Source organism: Schistocerca cancellata, chromosome 7 (assembly GCF_023864275.1).
Source record: "Schistocerca cancellata isolate TAMUIC-IGC-003103 chromosome 7, iqSchCanc2.1, whole genome shotgun sequence".
In the NCBI taxonomy this organism is placed as follows: domain Eukaryota; kingdom Metazoa; phylum Arthropoda; class Insecta; order Orthoptera; family Acrididae; genus Schistocerca; species Schistocerca cancellata.
The window spans coordinates 463,041,417-463,060,610 of NC_064632.1; the positions used below are offsets into that span (position 1 = coordinate 463,041,417).

The 19,194-nt window shown below is 46.0% G+C and overlaps 1 protein-coding gene across 1 annotated transcript in view; it reads left to right on the top strand.

Moving 5' to 3' along the window:
- LOC126092092 (zinc finger and SCAN domain-containing protein 22-like) overlaps nucleotides 1-19,194 on the top strand; it is a 759,840-nt gene that overhangs the window by 690,737 nt on the left and 49,909 nt on the right. The gene's annotated exons all lie outside the window — the stretch shown is intronic.

Sequence of the window (19,194 nt, forward strand, 5' to 3'; positions counted from 1 at the left end):
GTCCTTAGGTTAGTTAGGTTTAAGTAGTTCTAAGTTCTAGGGGACTGATGACCTCGCATGTTAAGTCCCATAGTGCTCAGAACCAATTGAACCATTTGTAAATCGCAGTTAGTCACATGTTTCATAGGTCATTTGAACGTTTCTCTTATCGAAATGATGTGAAACAAGTCAGTTAATGGATACTAGCTGTTACCTGTGACTGTGCTCGCATATCGGCAACTTGGTAATGATGAGTGATGGTGTGTAAGTAAGCAAGCTGCTGTACGTGCAGTAACGTCAGCTGCCCTCACGTGTCTGTGTGTGTGGGTATATTGCTGCTGAGCAGTTTGTAGGAAGGGGCATGGGCAGGAGCGAGCATCTATGCATCATACTACTGAAAAAATTACATGTTAAATCATAACATATACGTTACCCAACAAACTTCACGATTTTTTAGCTTTATGCTCACTGATGGCAAAATGAAGGTTTCTTTCCCACCGTCACCCTATTACGCATCAACTTCTTTTTTTGCTTACATAGATACCTTCGCATTTGATAGTGCTAGTATAGAAGTATGGATTAAACATGGCAAAGACTGTAGATGCATTGTATTCATTACGTTGAATCGTATTACTTAGAACATATCAACCAGTAAAAGCATTTTGACAGATATGATAAAGTTCAAAAGTCAAACAGTAAACAGCCTCTCAAAGAGTGAATATTTTCCCTTTATTCTCTAATTTTGTCTTAATAAAAAAAAGTGTCTTGTACTGCACGCTTTCTAAAGTAGCCCATGTTCATCCTAAAGTTTCAAGCTATTTTCTTAACAGATTTAATCGAAATCAGTTCAGCGGGTTAGTCATGCATTTATAATATTAGTATGGATGTATGAACGATTAGTTTTAACGTTGATGAACGTAGTATCTTTCCTATTCTACTATTGCAACTTCACTTAAAGCCTAGGATTTTTTCCCAGCAAGCTACTGCTTTCTAAATAAAAATTCGTCCACGGAATATAAGGGGTTGTCCAGTGGAGTAAAAAGCAAAAAAAAAAGAATAAAGCCTACTGGAGAAGGTTAAGAGATCGGGTGCAGACTAACGACACTATGGAGAGGCGTAGCTATTCAGTCTGACGGTGCCAACAGACCGTGAACCAGTGAGAGGACAAGGATCTGAAGTCGATCTTGTTTTCTAGAACGAAACGTAAACAGCTTGCTTCTTATGCAGAAGCGTTTAGTAATAGCGCGACACGAATCCAGTACCGAGAAACTGTGAAAGAAGGAGCGACCTGGTTGATTGTGCGCAGAGCGACGGAGCGGTCGGCATCTTCCTCTGCTGCTGGCGGTTGGCAGGTGGGTCGATCTCATTTATCGATAGCGGCGGTCGGAACGCCGAGCTTCCCGTGGCGAGTGTGGCGGTCGGACGCCGCCCGCCTTGTGACACAGGCGGCCGCGTGGGAAGGCAGCGCGAACCGAACCGAGGCGCAGGTGTCACAGCCGCCGCCGTAGCTGCAACCCGCCTCTAGAGGCGTTGCGCAACGCTCCAGTCCTGGCTGTCCGGCCCTCATGATGGAAAGTCGCCTGTTTATGTATGTGGGTGTGTATGTATGTATGTGTGTGTGTGTGTGTGTGTGTGTGTGTGTCAGCGTATCTGAACGTTGCGCTGGCGTTGTCAACAGCGGTGCGGAACAGGTAGTAACACAGCGGCAGACTACTTCTCCTGTTATGGGGCTTAAAGGATGGCGAGCATTGAACAGTCTAAATTACGCCGAAGAGCCAAAGAAACTGTACACCTACCTAATATCGTGTAGGGCATCCGCGAGCACGCAGAAGTGACGCAACACGACGTGGCGTGGCCTCGACTTATGTCTGATGTAGTGTTGGAGGGAATTGACACCATGAATCCTGCGGGGCTGTCCATAAATACGTAAGAGTACGAGGGGTTGGAGATCTCTTCCGGGCACCACGTTGCTAGACATCCCAAATGGCCGTCCGGAGTAGCCGAGCGGCTCTAGGGGCTAAAGTCTGGAACCACGCGACCGCTACGGTCGCAGGTTCGAATAGTTAGGTTTAAGTAGTTCTAAGTTCTAGGGGACCGATGACCTCAGCAGTTAAGTCCCATAGTGCTCAGAGCCATTTGAACCATTTTAAACACCAAATACGCTCAATAACTTTCGTGTCTGGGGAGTCTGGTGGCCAGTGAAAGTGTTTGAACTGAGGAGAGTCTTCCTGGAGCCGTTCTGTAGCAATTCTGCTCATGTGGTGTATCGCATTGTTCTGCAGGAATTGCCCAAGGCCGTCGGAATGCACAATGGACATGAATGGATGCAGGTGATCCGACATGATGCTTACATACGTGTCACCTGTCAGAGTCGTGTCTAGACGTATTGAAACGTCCCATTAGAAAGATTTGAAAGTGACGGTGCTGGAAAATCTCTTACATTATTTGATTTTCAAACAGCTGAGCAAAACTGGACGTACTCAGACATTTCTCTCTTTACTTATTCTGATCATCACTAAACTGACACATAATATTTTTTAGCGCAACGCAATCTGACCTTCAATAATCCATACGAAAGAATGGCCCTGACTAACAATAACCTATACCTTTCATGAATCACTTACCTCACAAAAACCTTCGTTACTCGAACTATTGCAATACAGCGAGTGCCAATACTGCCAGCTAAATAAAAGATTCTAACTACTGAAGGCACTAACTACTGATAGGCATAGTTAGCAAATGAAATATTTTGATAGAGAACAAACAATGTATTTACCTTACTAGTGTTCAAAAGTCATAATAAATTCATGACATCCAGTCTTACAAATTTCCTTTTTCTGACGGACACACGTCCAGATTGTCCGCTCTCAAAACTCTGCCATCTCTCTCCCCACATCCACCACAGCCGGCGGCTCACCTCCAACTGCCCAACGCTATGCGCTGTTTGCATCCAACTGCCCAACACTACAATGGTGAATTTCCAACAATGCCAACTGGCCACAGACTGCACACAGCACAGTCAGTGATTTTCGTACAGAGCGCTACCAACATAAAGGCCTAAACAGCCTACTTACAGTATCAGAGGTCCCATATCACTCCATCTGCACACACGCCTCACACCATTACAGAGCCTCCACCAGCTTGAACAGTCCCCTGCTGACATGCAGGGTCCACGGATTCATGATGTTGTCTCCATACCCGTACACGTTCATCTGCTCGATACAATCTGAAACGAGACTCAGCCCAGCAGTTGACATGTATCCAGTCATCAACAGTCCAATGTCGGTGTTGACGGGCCCAGGAGAGGCGTAAAGCTTTGTGTCGTGCAATCATCAAGGCTACACGAGTGGGCCTTCGGCTCCGGAAGCCCATATTGATGGTGTTTCTTTGAATGGTTCGCACGCTGACACTTGTTTATGGCCTAGCATTGAAATCTGCAGCAATTTGCGTTGAACAATTCTCTTCAGTAGTCGTTAACCCCGTTCTTGCAGGACCTTTTTCCGGCCGCAGCGATGTCGGAGATTTGATGTTTTACCGGATACCTGACATTCACGGTACACTCGTGAAATGGTAGTACGGGAAAACCCGACTACATCTCTACCTCGGAGGTGCTGAGTCCCATCACTCGTGTGCAGTCTGTAACACCACATTCAGACTCACTTAATCTTGACAACGTGCCATTGTAGCAGCAGCAACCGATCTAACAACTGCATCAGTCACTTGTCTTATACAGGCGTTGCCTTATTCTGCCTGTTTACATATCTCTGTATTTGAGTACGCATTTCTATACCAGTTTGTTTGGCGCTTCAATGTATTAACTGCAAGGAATACTTTCCAGTTCCTGCTACTTCTAGAAACGTACTAATACACCATGTAAGTTGTACTGTACATTGAAATCAACAAAACAGTTCGCATTATTGTAGCTGTGTTCCAAAGCGCTTTGTATCTCCTTTTTCTTGTCCTCGTTTTTCTTCATCCTATCTCTTATTAGGCATAAATTTCTGTTACAGTCTCAGGCCTCCACTTCGGAGATTTTCCCACATCTCTTCTACCTTCGGGTTGATATTTGAGGATTTTCCGGGACTCCAGCCAGTCTTCACCCGTAGAGCACGTGTCGCGTCCCCAACGTGAGCGTTGCTTGGGATTGAGTGACAGGGTTCGGGAAGAAAGGGAAATGGTTGGCCTAAGTGAGAGCGAGACTTGACCCTACTATGTTGTAAAAATTCCCGTTTACAAAAGCTAAGGACTGGGATTAGTACTGACTCACGAATGAATATTTCGTCCATAAGGGATGGCATTATGAGGGCCGCGACTGTTGATCGATACAAATAAAACAGTTTCTGCGTAAGTTACTTGTTTATTTTATCACTACGCGTTTAGAAGTTTGACACCATCTTCTTCAGGTGCAGAACTGTTTATTTACATGGCTGCTGTTGCTGAAAAGTATAGACGCCTCTTCACGGTCGCAGACCAAGGCCACTGTAGTTTGAAACGTCCCCTTTGAAAAATTAGACACGACTGTGCTTAAACTGACACACAATATTTTTTAGCACAACGCAATCTGACTTTCAGAAATCCCTACAAAGGAATGGCCCTGACTAACATTAACCTATACGTTTCACAAATGACTTGCCTCACAAAAATCTTCGTTACTCGAACTACTGCAATACAGCGAGCGCCACTACTGCCAGCTAAATAAAAGATTCAAACTACGGAAGGCACTAACTACTGATAGGCATAGTTAGCAAATGAAAGATTTTGATAGAGAACAAACAATGTATTTACCTTAATAATCATAATATATATGCCATCCAGTCTTACAAATTTCAAAACTCCGCCGTTTCTCTCCCCACATCCACCACTGCTGGCGGCTCACCTCCAACTGCCGCTGCCCAACACTACAATGGCAGACAACAATGCAAACTAGCCACAGACTGCACACAGCACTGCCAGTGATTTTCATACAGAGCGCTACGTAACGTTGCCAATAAGAAAACATAAACAGCCTACTTACATGTTTATTTTGCATTTTTGAGAAATGGTTGAGTTAAAGATCTGCATACTGTTGACTGATGTATGTCCTCTCCACTACACATTACATTTACATTGTCAAAAGGCGCAAAATAACCTACACTGCCCTTGGTCAACAACCGTGAACAGACGTCTGTACTCTTCGCCAACACCAGCGATGTAAATAAACACTTCGGCATCTGAAGTTGTTGATGTGAACCATTGAAATGTGTGCTGACAAAATAAACAATGTGACTGACGCAAAAACTGTTTTATTTGTTCTATATGACGAATACTGAGTGTTTTACTGCTTCTGACTTTATTCAGAGAATACCCTCAACCTAGTATACATTTGCTCTAAAGGAGTTGCATCCACGAAAGACCAAGTAGTTACACAGAGACAATGACTAAGTAGCACTGTCATATCTAATAAAGGAGCGAGCCGGTCGAGGTGGCCGAGGGGTTCTAGGCGCTACAGTCTGGAACCATGCACCGCTACAGTCGCCGGTTCGAATCCTGCCTCGGGCATGGATGTGTGTGATGTCCTTAGATTAGTTAGGTTTAGGTTGTTCTAAGTCCGATGACCTCAGATGCTAAGTCCCATAGTGCTCGGAGCCATTGGAATAAAGGAGCGTGTCAGTACTAACTGCGTCTGCACTCTCGACACGACACGACGGAGTCCTCACCCATTGAGCTAGAACTCCATCTACTGTTCTTAGCTACTGCAGATAGCTCTATGCAGCCCTGCTCGGCTAATAACATCGGCTGTTTCTGCCAGTACTGCTATCTATCGCCGGCCGAGGTGGCCGAGCGGTTATAGGCGCTACAGTTTGGAACCGCGCCACCGCTACGGTCGCAGGTTAGAATCCTGCCTCGGGCATGGATGTGTGTGCTGTCCTTAGGTTAGTTAGGTTTAAGTAGTTCTAAGTTATAGGGGACTGATGACCTCAGAAGTTAAGTCCCATAGTGCTCAGAGCCATTTGAACCATTTTGTTATCTATCCACTGCCGTTAGAACTTGCCTGTCCTTTCTATCGTGTGCTTCTGTGTGTTCTAACTGCCGTAACTCTCACTTCGGAACGTTCGCATCCACTTCCTCCCCGTCAGTCACTGATTTGGCATAACGTTGAAAGGTCCTCGTCATCTCATTGGCTCCAACTATGCACTGTTTCACAGAAGGTGAGTGGAGAGTGGGAGGCGTCTGTTGAAAAATTAATGTCTTAGACCTACTATAGGCTCTTCATGAACCATATACGCCCTTTCCAGAGACTCTCTTCGTTATCGCTCTCTTACCCTCTCTCCGAAATGATACTTGCGGCTCACAGAGTCATTTCTGAACGGCAGCTGGCGTCTCCGTGGCGCCACCGGCTGGAACGACTCCTTCTACGTGACTTGAAGCATCTGACATTCTATGTAAGTCTCTTGTCAAGTTGATAGTGGGTAATGTCAGTAAATGATTTTCTCATTCAGAAAACATACTTGACGAAATGTGATAGAATATGAAGAGGCAGAAGGAACATAGCTTCACTTCGAAAGGAACTTACTTCATTCCCCATTCTATTTCTAGATTTTTTTTCCGTAGTCACCATGAATCACTTAATGGGAACGTATCCAACAACTTCGCCGTCGACCAACCATTAATCAGTGCGATGTCAGGCAAAATTGGATTATCGTGGCAGCGTCGTCGAAAGAAATGTAATGTCAGTCGCTGAAAAGCCGAACTTCCGTATCTACTGAGCGAGAAGCAAGTCAGCTCCGGTGCCAGAAAGTGTAGCGTCCATGTTTGGCAGCGGCTGCGCCGGCATGCAGCGCTGGCCCAGTGGTGGTCGTGTTCTCCTTTTTGGGAGTGTCGCGGCGGCTCGCTGACCGCTGCTTAGAAGTTTTCGGGAAAAGATATCACCGCGGCTTAACAAAGAGGTTGGATTCGGCACGGACGAGTAGAAGGGGCCACGCGGGGGCATTTCCTCTCGCGATTACATTTGCTAACCAAATGACTCTTCCCCTCTTGCCCCCCGCCCGCCATTGTGTACCGATCCCAATCTGTATATAACGGCTGTAGTTATTTGCTCGGCGACAAGGCTGCGCTACCGGCCAATCAGATGCGAGATATCGATCGTCCCGCACTGGCCGGGGGAAGGCCGATGGAGCAACCGGCCGAAAAAGGAGCAAGTCTTCAAAGCATCGTGGCGCGCTTAATGCAGAATCTTGTCCGGCTGTTTACCAGCGATCTCGCGCTATGCCTATTCGATCGTTGCAGATGCTCACGTCTTCCAGGTTCTTTCTCTCTTACGCTTCTCCTTTTACCCTCGCCCCCTCCCACCATTTTCCCTCGACGTTCATCTGCGACATTAATGTATGTGTCCCCTGATCCTGTAGCCGGACAGATTCCCAAGTCGTGCATAATGATGCCCGGTCTTCTGTAATTGGCCCGTCTCCTCAAGCGGAGATTAAGATCTCATTAATTGCGTTACGGTGGGCCGTCGGCAGACTGCGTTCGATCTCGGACGTCGCCGGCGCGGGTATGGCGAAGCGACGTGTGTGTGTGTGTGTGTGTGTGTGTGTGTGTGTGTGTGGCCGTCTACCTCCGCGAGTGGCCCTCACAGCCACTGTGCTGTCCGCTGACTGGCAGTTCTGTGCGGTCGACCAACGGGAACGGAGACAGAGTTAAACACAACACACGTGTAGCAGCTGTCTATCCAGAAGAGTTACACAACAGTAAAGCAGAACAGCAGACGGGTGGAATTCCTCTAGACATGTCACGAAACGTCATAAATACACTCCTGGAAATTGAAATAAGAACACCGTGAATTCATAGTCCCAGGAAGGGGAAACTTTATTGACACATTCCTGGGGTCAGATACATCACATGATCACACTGACAGAACCACAGGCACATAGACACAGGCAACAGAGCATGCACAATGTCGGCACTAGTACAGTGTATATCCACCTTTCGCAGCAATGCAGGCTGCTATTCTCCCATGGAGACGATCGTAGAGATGCTGGATGTAGTCCTGTGGAACGGCTTGCCATGCCATTTCCACCTGGCGCCTCAGTTGGACCAGCGTTCGTGCTGGACGTGCAGACCGCGTGAGACGACGCTTCATCCAGTCCCAAACATGCTCAATGGGGGACAGATCCGGAGATCTTGCTGGCCAGGGTAGTTGACTTACACCTTCTAGAGCACGTTGGGTGGCACGGGATACATGCGGACGTGCATTGTCCTGTTGGAACAGCAAGTTCCCTTGCCGGTCTAGGAATGGTAGAACGATGGGTTTGATGACGGTTTGGATGTACCGTGCACTATTCAGTGTCCCCTCGACGATCACCAGTGGTGTACGGCCAGTGTAGGAGATCGCTCCCCACACCATGATGCCGGGTGTTGGCCCTGTGTGCCTCGGTCGTATGCAGTCCTGATTGTGGCGCTCACCTGCACGGCGCCAAACACGCATACGACCATCATTGGCACCAAGGCAGAAGCGACTCTCATCGCTGAAGACGACACGTCTCCATTCGTCCCTCCATTCACGCCTGTCGCGACACCACTGGAGGCGGGCTGCACGATGTTGGGGCGTGAGCGGAAGACGGCCTAACGGTGTGCGGGACCGTAGCCCAGCTTCATGGAGACGGTTGCGAATGGTCCTCGCCGATACCCCAGGAGCAACAGTGTCCCTAATTTGCTGGGAAGTGGCGGTGCGGTCCCCTACGGCACTGCGTAGGATCCTACGGTCTTGGCGTGCATCCGTGCGTCGCTGCGGTCCGGTCCCAGGTCGACGGGCACGTGCACCTTCCGCCGACCACTGGCGACAACATCGATGTACTGTGGAGACCTCACGCCCCACGTGTTGAGCAATTCGGCGGTACGTCCACCCGGCCTCCCGTATGCCCACTATACGCCCTCGCTCAAAGTCCGTCAACTGCACATACGGTTCACGTCCACGCTGTCACGGCATGCTACCAGTGTTAAAGACTGCGATGGAGCTCCGTATGCCACGGCAAACTGGCTGACACTGACGGCGGCGGTGCACAAATGCTGCGCAGCTAGCGCCATTCGACGGCCAACACCGCGGTTCCTGGTGTGTCCGCTGTGCCGTGCGTGTGATCATTGCTTGTACAGCCCTCTCGCAGTGTCCGGAGCAAGTATGGTGGGTCTGACACACCGGTGTCAATGTGTTCTTTTTTCCATTTCCAGGAGTGTATATCGCATGAGAATAGAAAACATACTCCGCATTTCGGAGATTACACGGGTTGTCTGTTCATGCTTCACTCTTTTGTCGCTCTTCTACACTGAACAGCTAAATAAACTGGTACAACTACCTTATATCGCGTAGGGCTCCACGAGCACGCAGAAATGACGCAACACGACGTGCGATGGACGCGACTAATGCATGAAATAGTGCTGGAGGGAACTGACACCATGAAGCCTGCAAGTCTGTCCATAAATCTCCAAGAGTACGACGGGGTGGAGATCTCTTAACAGCACAATGCAAGGCATCCCTGATATGCTGAATAATGTTCATGTCTGGGGAGTTTGGTGGCCAGTGGAAGTGCTTCAACTCAGAAGAGAGTTCCTGCAGCTACTCTGTAGCAATTCTGGACGTGTGGTGTGCGCATTGTCCTGCTCTAATTGCGCAAATCCGTCGGAATGCACAATGGACATGAATGGATGCAGGTGGTCAGACAGGATGCTTACGTAAGGGTCACCTGTCAGAGTCGTATCTAGACGTATCAGGGGTCCCATATCACTCCAACTGCGCACGCCCCATATGTTTTCATCCTGCGTCGGTCGCCCCCGTTTTAACCTCGCTATGACCGGGTCCCAGGCTATGCTGAGCTGCAAACCGCCGTCCTTGTTGATGGTGTTTACAGAGATTTTTATTTCAATAGCTTCTTTTATGACGCTATACCAAAATCCCTTTCCTCCTCATAACGACAGATGTTTCGTCGAATAGAATACGGTGTCCTTTACCATATATGGCGAGGAAGAGAACACTAGTGACGTCACAGCCAGCAGTGCGGCTACATAACGACGCGGCCACGGCGACACAGCAGTCAGTCTTACCACCTTGACAGTGACCGAGGAGAGCTCGGTCGAAAGCTCGTGGGATTTTAACCACCTGGCGCGGCTGGAAGCCCGATAAAAATTTTATTAATTCATATTGTCGTGAAACCATGCATTCATATATTCCGTTTCATGCCACTACAAATTGTTACACCCACGTATTTGTATGATTTGACCGAATCCAACAGTGACTCATTGTTATTATAGTCATAGGGCACTTAATCTCATGTGTCATAGTGCATCGCAGATGAGCACTTCGGGTCAGGTGAGCCACTTTCGCCACAGGCACAAGCGTGTGTCTGTTATAGGCCAAACATGTAGAGGACACAGACCGTGTCTCTTGAGAAAGTGCACCACGAGGCTTGTTGGATTTATGTACTTCAGATTCATCCGCTCTCGGATACTGGGGACGAAAGAGTAGGCCGGTCTTCCCGTGTCAGTTGTGTCCCATTCTGTCAGCCATGTATCAGTCCTCCACTTGTCTAATTTCCGTTTGTTGTTTATGTTTTTTCCAGTTATTTCCCTTATTTTGTCGCGTCTTCCCCTCTTCAGCCAGTAGACCGCTGATCTGCGGCGAAATGTAATATGTGTAGGGTTAACTCCCATTACCACCTCCAGTTCCTCAGTCGAGGGTTGTGCCGAAAGATCGTCGAAATTCTGTGTAGAACATTCCTCTGGCCATGCCTCACGATGGCTGTAAGCGTACCGAAACATAATCGATGTGCCCAAGCACCAGGCGCAAAATAAGTTATTGAATGGATCAAATGGCTCTGAGCACTATGGGACTAAACTTCTGAGGTCATCAGTCCCCTAGAACTTAGAACTACTTAAACCTAACTAACCCAAGGATATCACACGCATCCATGCCCGAGGCAGGATTCGAACCTGCGACCGTAGCGGTCGCGCGGTTCCAGACTGTAGCGCGTAGAACCGCTCTGCCACCCAGGCCGGCTAAGTTATTAACTCAAAGAGAGCTGTGTAATATGTCCTCATTGTCTGTATAGGTAGTCTATATCGTATAGTGCTCAGTTTTGCAAGTTTATGCATGATTTCGTCGTTTTGTTGATTGTTAGACCGGTACGTTTGTTAAAGTGTGAATGTTCGTCAATATAAAAGACCATGTAGCTTGCCACAGATTTTCTTTTTATAGATACGTTGCTAAACTTTATAATTGGATTTCTTTTCATGGTTGCTTTTAGAAGTAGGTGAACAGTTTTGTTGGTTGCTTTTGTGAGGTTGTTGCTCGTGCATCATTCACCGATGAACACGAGGAGCCGCGTGGCTTTGCTCTCTAACTGGGACCTGAATTTTGCAGATTCCACGACTATAAGGTCATCAGCGTTCGCAGCCATCCCATTCGCCATGTCATTGTCTTCCAGTATATGCAGTAGTAGTTCTAAGGCTATGTCACAGAAAATCGGTCTGCATATGGATCCTTGCGAACAAAAGTTGGTTGCTCTCTTTATAACCTGCGACCAGCCTGCCATTCCACTACCCTGTTTTTACAGTAATCTCTAAGGCTGTCATACAGAGCCAGCGGAATACTATTCTCTCTAATTCTTCTGAAAAGCGCCAGTCGCCAAAGGTTGCCGAAAGCACCAGCTATGTCAGTTATTCACTTGTCATGTATTGTCGGTGTCATTTCTATGAGTATGTTTACTGCACTGTCACTGGATTTACGTTGTCGAAAACAAAACTGATTTGGGCTAAAGCTGAAGAGTTGCCGTGCGGCGGCCCGGTTCCTTCCGTCCCTTTATGATGAACCTGCACCCACCTGTGAACATTGTGTCAGCAGATCATCAGTAGGGAAGCCGAGCGAAATCTACTGTACTTCGACGTGTACCAGGTTCCAATTAAAGTCATTTATCTACTTTTCGAGAGAAAATTTTCACGAAATGAAAGGTTGGAAATTTTGTCCTTAATTAATATATTCTGAAACTAAAGTGAACAAGTATCACTGCCAAGCCCGTGCTAGTCTTAACGCAGTCACTCACAATCCCTTTCACTCACGTTAGCAAGTTTATGGTGTTGCATTTCCCGAAAACGTTATAGCTACAAAAATACGGATTGTTTTTGATTGAGAATGCTCGACAAATATTAAGTCTGTCGGCACCTAACGCAGTCACAGTTTTTAGCCACCGACCTGCTCAATATGCCACGAGGATTTTATGTCTTTTCTCGGCACAGAATTCACTTAATACAACGCTTTTGATGTAAGAAACACTGCTACATACGGCAACTTATCATTTCCATCGGAACTACTACTACACACGTCCGAACTGTTTCATGGCTAGGCGCCGACTCCTCTGTAGAATACTTTAAGTCTTCTCTATCAGCAGCGAAGGGGCGCGAATAATATTGCTTTACCATTGCTCAGTTTAATCAACAGCCAAAAGCAAAACAACGTTCTCCCGCGTCTGTCCGCGCTTTTCATCAATAACCAATCGCAAAATAGTAAACCTAACGACTGCGCTTTTTACCGACGTAATTATCTAATATGCTGAAGTTTTGTTTGTGCATAAAGTTATTTACTATTGTTATTTATACCTGAATTAACTTTCCCTTGACCATAAACTTACTTTACAAATCTATCTACAAAAATCCCCTTTGCCCTCATCCATACTTCTTCGAAATGTTCCCACACTAAATCCCACTACATAACTCGTTAAACAATTATCTTCATATTTACCTTAAACCACACTCACGCATCATTCATAGGGCTAAAACACATTTATAACATTTTACATACACAAAAAGACATAACAACACTTTATGACAGTACTAGAACAGCTTATGAGAAACATTCTATATTTAAGTGCACTCTAGTGGGCACAATCGAAACTAATTCACAGTCCCCTATCCAATACTGTCCTCTTTCGGTTGCTACATAAACTTCGTGCGCGTCCAGTCTCGCGACACCATCTGTCACTATCCAGCTCTGAGACACATTTCCCACTTAACCGCCTCCAAGGCAGGATCGGTATACGGCGCTAAGCCTCAGCCGGTGTGAATTAAATCTGTCGCACAGCTATCTCTCCTGTGCCTCTGTCAGAATGTTACTGAGTCACATTGGTCTATATCTCTTAGGGTAAGTCGGGCCATTGTCATCTGCTTACTTGATTATAACTTCATTTGCCGTCTTCCATGTATTCTGTATTCGTCCTTCTATTGGAGTGTCATTCAGTGAGACTGTCAGGTATGGAACGGTAAGTTATACAGTTCAAAAATGGTTCAAATGGCTCTGAGCACTATGGGACTTAACTTCTGAGGTCTTCAGTCCCCTAGAACTTAGAACTACTTAAACCTAACTAACCTAAGGACATCACACACATCCATGCCCGAGGCAGGATTCGAACCTGCGACCGTAGCGGTCGCGCGGTTCCAGACTACAGCGCCTAGAACCGCTCGGCCACAGCGGACGGCCAGTTATACAGTGACAGAAAGTGAAGCAAAATAGTTGGGCTCACAAAACCGATCCAAGGACGTTGTTTAGGTTTACGCGTTGGCCTGTGGCGGACGCCACTCGAGATAATAGGATTCCCGAGGCAGCCGCGGAGCTGAGGCGCAGGTGCGCGCGGCCCAGAAACAATCGCCGATCGGCAGCACAGTAGGGCCCCGACAACAATGTCGGCCCCACTGGCCGACGGAGCGTGTCCGCAGGCGCCGCCGGGACAAAGGCGGAGGCTGCGCTATGAATGGCCGGGGATATTGTCAGCCGGCCGGCCGCCCGCCATCGCTCTTGCGGTAATGTTTTATACATCGCCCGCGCCAGCGCACAGTAGCTGCCGACGCCTCCCGCCTCCTCCTCCTCCTCCTCCTCCTTCACCATTTTTGCCGTCCGCCTGCGCGCCTTCTTCGTGGCACTGGCCCATCTCCGCCGCTGTCACGCCGCTCTCCTCATCCGCGCTTTCCTCTCGCTGCCCTACGCATTTCCTCTCCCCACTTACCTCCCACGCCACCTCCCCCCCCCCCCAATTGCGTCCGAGGCCGATCTACCTTTGGGGAACGCGCCCAAATTACGAGATATTTCCTTTTAAATGCGGTAGCGGCGGCTACCCGCACTCCACTTCACAAGCGCACCGCCTTTATAAATCAAGACCCTCGGCTTCGAAGTATTTCGGGTGGATTCGGCCATTACTCGGCTGTAAGTGTCTCGACGCCTTTGAGTCCTGGCTTCAGTCGCTCCACCTTTCTCACTACTACTACCGCTCATCTAACTGCGAGACAAGGTATACTGTAACATGGGTATGGTGTGTGTGTGTGTGTGTGTGTGTGTGTGTGTGTGAAAGGGGGGGGGGGCGGACAGTTTGGTTACAATCGCTACCGGTATTTTACTTCTGAACAACCTGTATTTTTCGGCATCTCTTTGGCCTCGGTTATAAGAGTTTCTTTTTTTTATTTTTTACTAGTAACCAGGTTGAAGAAACGAAATATCAGTTACCCACATGACCAATGCTAAATTTTTAGACAACATATTTGTATGGAAATAAACAGCGATTAATTTACTTATAATCAATTATTCAAAATGACAGTCACAATCGCATTACTTATTTTTTTTATTTTGTCGCCAACTGGTTTCAACCCGCGATGGGGCTATCTTCAGGGCAATTTACAATGTGAAGTTGTAATATTAGTAAGTAATCATGTACGTAATCTACAAGCAATTAGTCAGAGCTACATAAATAAACAGACTTTTATACCCATTTGGGCGCTCGCTGGAGTCGCCACCCTGCCTGTGCACGGTTGGTAGCTATGCATGGTTTGCTCTCTACATAAGCTTAAATAACGGCCAACAACACGTGGGCAAACGGTAACGCCCTCCACGGTGACCAACAGTAGTTACATGCTTAAACAAGAAATCGTAAATTTTAAAGTTTGTTCCAGTTGTAATATAAAACATAATAAATTATCATAATAAATATAACTAATTAAACCTCGAGAAATTTATAATTATTTAAAATTCAGGTAAATGTTGTCCCATTCATTTTTCACATCATTTGTAGATAGAGCAGAGCCCTATACGAAGCGGTTACCATGGCGACAGCGTCCGAACCACACAGGCTAGGGGGCGCTTGATATATACCATCGCCCATGGCAGCGGCGTCCCTACCACAAAAGATACAGGGCTCTGCTCTATCCACTAATGATACCTCCCGAGGAGATCACGAATGTAAAATTAAAGAGATTCGAGCGGGCACGGAGGCTTTCCGGCAGTCGTTCTTCCCGCTAACCATACGCGACTGGATCAGGAAAGGGAGGTAATGACAGTGGCACGTAAAGTGCCCTCCGCCACACACCGTTGGGTGGCTTGCGGAGTAAAAATGTAGATGTAGACTACATGAAACCGATGTTCTATAAGTGGCAGTTCGATTCTTTTAAAGAATTCTAGGTGGGAGTTGATAATCCAAGAAGGGCCGGGCGGCATATCACTTTCTCCCACATACTTTTCGCGGGAAGACTATGACGACAAACTCAGAGGCATTAGCGCTCATATCGACAATTTCTTCGCACACACCATTCACGAATGTAACACATCAGTCAACTTATTAGCAACCAACGTTAAAACTTGTCCGTGGAGACATTTCATGTAACATCCTTTTAGACTTTTATTGCAAAATGACGAAAGGCACTTCATCACATGGCCAGACTTAATTCTGTAACAGGCAGAAGCGCACCACGCTTCATCATGTTTCAACTTCCTCTCCTTCTCCCTCGTCATCTTTTTCCCTGTGCACCTGACCGTTTAATTAGATTTTTGTTTTGCTGGAAATTTTATTTCCTTGTCTGGCTCCAGGTCAGTGTCAATTATTCTACGTCTCACTTCTTCGGTTAATCGTGACTCTACTACCGTTCTCGCCTCCACCCCAGACAGTTATTACAGCAGCGCCCATAGCGATTGCACGAGGTATTACCCATGGCGGTCTACTATTAGAAAATCAGTAAAGGCAGAAGCCGCAGAAGCGTGTGAAATATAATTGCTAAATCGACATATAATGCTTACGCTGCAGGAATTGTGGCGTTTCCCAGTCGAGCGTTATTGTGTGGCTTAATTTCACAGTTGGGTGGAAGTCGTGCACGTTTTCCAATAACCGATATCGGCCCGCAGCGCAATACGTGTGCAGTGCGGCCAGGGAATCACCGGAAGGCATCCTCGTTCGTGATACCTATCGGCTCAATATGCCGAGTTTGCTCGGATTTCGTAAGACAGAAATAGTAACTTTTTCGAAGGTTTCTTGTTGTATCTGCTGTTTGGAAAAGAGAAGGTGACTACTTCGCCCACGCGTCGCCATGTCACCGACCTGGCTGGATGGTGCAGTGTTAAGGCACTGGACGTGGAAAGAGGCGGTATTGAGATCTCCACCCGGTAGTCAACTTCAAGCTTTCCGTGATATTACAAAATCACTCGAGCGGAAAACAAGCGTATTTCCTTCGAATGCACGTCCAGAACTATCTGCGTAATTGTTTTCTAGTCCTAGATTGAGCTTCGTCTCTAATCACTTCACTGTCGATAAAACGCTAAACTTTCTTTTTTGCATTATTTAAATAACGAAAAACTGCAACTGTTACTTAATTTTGCATGATAAACACAACGAGTTTCGAGAACTTATTCTCATTTTAGGTGCTTCTGTTTACATGAATATTTTTGGTGATGTCTGCATGTGTGATTTCCTGCCTCTCTTGCAACGTATACCTTTTTTTTTAACTTATAAGATATTGTGCCTCAAAACAACACCTACAGTACAAGAAAGGCAAAAATTACACGTGCAAACATCATCAAAATTATTCATATACACAAATGTGCTTGAAGATGAAAATAAATTCTCGAAACACGGTGTGCTAGATTGACCATTTTGCGTCCATCCGCTCACATCTCGACACCTGACCTGCTGCCCAGGGGAAAACTATCATTAATATCTTGCTCTTGCCACATGTACTTGGATGTACTATTCAAGATAAAACTACTTTAAGGGTTATAATTATTAGTCTGCAAAGGACGTAAATACTGATTCATTGTTGTTCAGTACGTACCAAAAATGTTTTTCAGTCCCAAATAGAAATATCTGTACTTATACACGTTACATCCTACATATTGTCACATACACTGAAGTGCCAAAGAAACTGGTAAAGGCTTGCGTATTCTAATACAGAGATATGTAAACAGGCAGAATACGGCGCTGCCGTCGGCAACACCTATTTAAGGGAACAAGCCTCTGGCGCAGTTGTTAGAGCGGTTACTGCTGCTACAATGGCAGGTTATCAACATTTAAGTGAGTTTGAACAAGGTGTTATAGCCGGAGCACGAGCCATGGGACACAGCATCTCCGAGGTAGCGATGAAGTGGGGATTTTCCGTACGAACTTTTCACGAGTGTACCACGGACATCAGGAATCCGGTAAAACATAAATTTCCGACATCATCGCGGAAGGAAAAATATCCTGCAGGAACCGGTCCAACGACACCTGAAGAGAATCGTCCAACGTGAAAGAAGTGAACTCTTCCGTAAATTGCTGCAGATTTCAATGCTAGGCCATCAACAAGTGTCAGCGAGCGAACCATTCAACGAAACATCATGTTTATGGGCTTTCGGAGCCGAAGGCCCTCTCGTGAACCTTTGATGTTTGCAGATTCATTGGAAGAGTCCTTAGAAAATGTAGTCCATCAATAAAGGAGGTGGCTTACAAAACACTCGTTCGACCTATACTTGAGTATTGCTCATCAGTGTGGGATCCGTACCAGGTCGGGTTGACAGGGGAGGTAGAGAAGATCCAAAGAAGAGCGGCGCGTTTCGTCACAGGGTTATTTGGTAAGCGTGATAGCGTTACGGAGATGTTTAACAAACTCAAGTGGCAGACTCTGCAAGAGGGGCGCTCTGCATCGCGGTGTAGCTTGATGTCTAGGTTTCGAGAAGGCGCGTTTCTGGCTGAGGTATGGAATATATTGCTTCTCGCTACTTATACCTCCCGAGGAGATCACGGATGTAAAATTAGAGAGATTCGAGCGCGCATGGAGGCTTTCCGGCAGTCGTTCTTCCCGCGAACCATACGCGACTGGAACAGGAAAGGGAGGTAATGACAGTGGACGTAAAGTGTCCTCCGCCACAAATCGTTGGGTGGCTTGCGGAGTATAAATGAGTCGTGTGAAGTTAGCACCCTTTTTTTCAGAAATATATATTTTTTTCAGAGTTCTTGATAGATATGAAATAGTTCTAGAGTTCTTTGTACAAAATTTCAATAGTTCTGCAGAATTTAGCGAAGAAAACAACAATACTCGAAAAAATTTTCGTACCCAAATCATTCTTTGTCAATTTCCGCAAAATGTAAATAAGTATGACAGTACTGAGCACAGTTCTGAATAGAGCTCCAAGAGTTCTATCGAAAATCCCAGTAACATTTTTTTGTGCAGCTAATAGTTTACGAGATAATTGCAATTTAAGGAGAAAATCTTTTCACTTACTGTGAAGTTGGCACCCTTTTTTTCAGAAATTTATATTTTTTTCAGAGTTCTTGACAGATATGCCATAGTTCTAGAGTTCTTTGTACAAAATTTCAATAGTTCTGTAGAATTTAGCGAAGAAAACAACAATATTCGAAAACATTTTCGTATCGAAAACATTCATTGTCAATTTTCGCAAAAATTAAACTCGTACAACAGTTCTGAGGACGGTTCTGAACAGAACCCCAAGAGCTCTATCGAAAATGCCAATAACATTTTTCTATGGCTATAATAGTTTATGAGATAAATTGATTTAATGTGGGACACACTTTCTCTACAGAAAATATAAATATATTCGTACAACAGTTCTGATGACAGTTCTGGACACCACGTGAAGAGTTCTATCGAAAATCCTGGTAGTATTTTTTTGTGCAGGTAATAGTTTAAGAGGAAATTGCAACATAATTAAGAACTCTATAAGAGCTCCCACTGTGAAGCTGGCACCCTTTTTTACAGAAATATATATTTTTTTCAGAGTTCTTGATAGATAAGCCATAGTTCTAGAGTTCTTTGTACAAAATTTCAATAGTTCTGCAGAATTTAGCGAAGAAAACAACAGTACTCCTAAAAATTGTGGTATCGAAACGATTTTTTGTCGATTTTTGCAAAAAGTAAATTCGTACAACAGTTCTGAGGACAGTTCTCAACAGA